Raw genomic sequence first — 1026 nt, 5'->3', positions numbered from 1 at the left:
GCACCAGTGCAGGTTTACTGTATCCCTTGGACCTTCACATTGACGATGAAACGCAGAAATCGCATCAGAATTGAATATAAAAGGCACAATGCCGACTTAAATACAAGAAGAGTGAATCTTCTAAGAGTTTGTGGTTTGAGCGGCTCCTGGGAGACCAGTAATAGATTCCGATGCACCAGTGCAGGTTTACTGTATCCCTTGGACCTTCACATTGACGATGAAACGCAGAAATCGCATCGGAATTGAATATAAAAGGCCCAATGCCGACTTAGGTACAAGAAGAGTGAATCTTCTAAGACTTTGTGCTTTGAGCGGCTCCTGGGAGACCAGTATTGGATTCCGATGCACCAGTGTCGGTTTACTGTATCCCTTGGACCTTCACATTGACGATGAAACACAGAAATCGCATCGGAATTGAAAATAAAAGGCACAATGCCGACTTAAGTACAAGAAGAGTGAATCTTCTAAGAGTTTGTGCCTTGAGCGGCTCCTGGGAGACCAGTATTGGATTCCGATGCACTAGTGCAGGTTTACTGTATCCCTTGGACCTTCACATTGACGATGAAACACAGAAATCGCTTCGGAATTGAATATATAGGGCACAATGCCGACTTAAGTACAAGAAGAGTGAATCTTCTAAGAGTTTGTGCTTTGAGCGGCTCCTGGGAGACCAGTATTGGAATCCGATGCAGCAGTGCAGGTTTACTGTATCCCTTGGACCTTCACATTGACGATGAAACACAGAAATCGCATCGGCATTGAATATAAAAGGTACAATGACGACTTAAGTACAAGATGAGTGAATCGTCTAAGAGTTTGTGCTTTGAGCGGCTCCTGGGAGACCAGTATTAGATTCCGATGCACGAGTGTACGTTTACTGTATCCCTTGGACCGTCACATTGACGATGAAACACACAAATCGCATCGGAATTGAATATAAAAGGCACGATGCCGACTTAAGTACAAGAAGAGTGAATCTTCTAAGAGTTTGTGCTTTGAGCGGCTCCTGGGAGACCAGTATTGGAT

The sequence above is a fragment of the Schistocerca nitens genome, chromosome 5, assembly GCF_023898315.1.
Source record: "Schistocerca nitens isolate TAMUIC-IGC-003100 chromosome 5, iqSchNite1.1, whole genome shotgun sequence".
Classification (NCBI taxonomy): Eukaryota; Metazoa; Arthropoda; class Insecta; order Orthoptera; family Acrididae; genus Schistocerca; species Schistocerca nitens.
Note: the sequence above shows the minus strand (reverse complement) of the source record.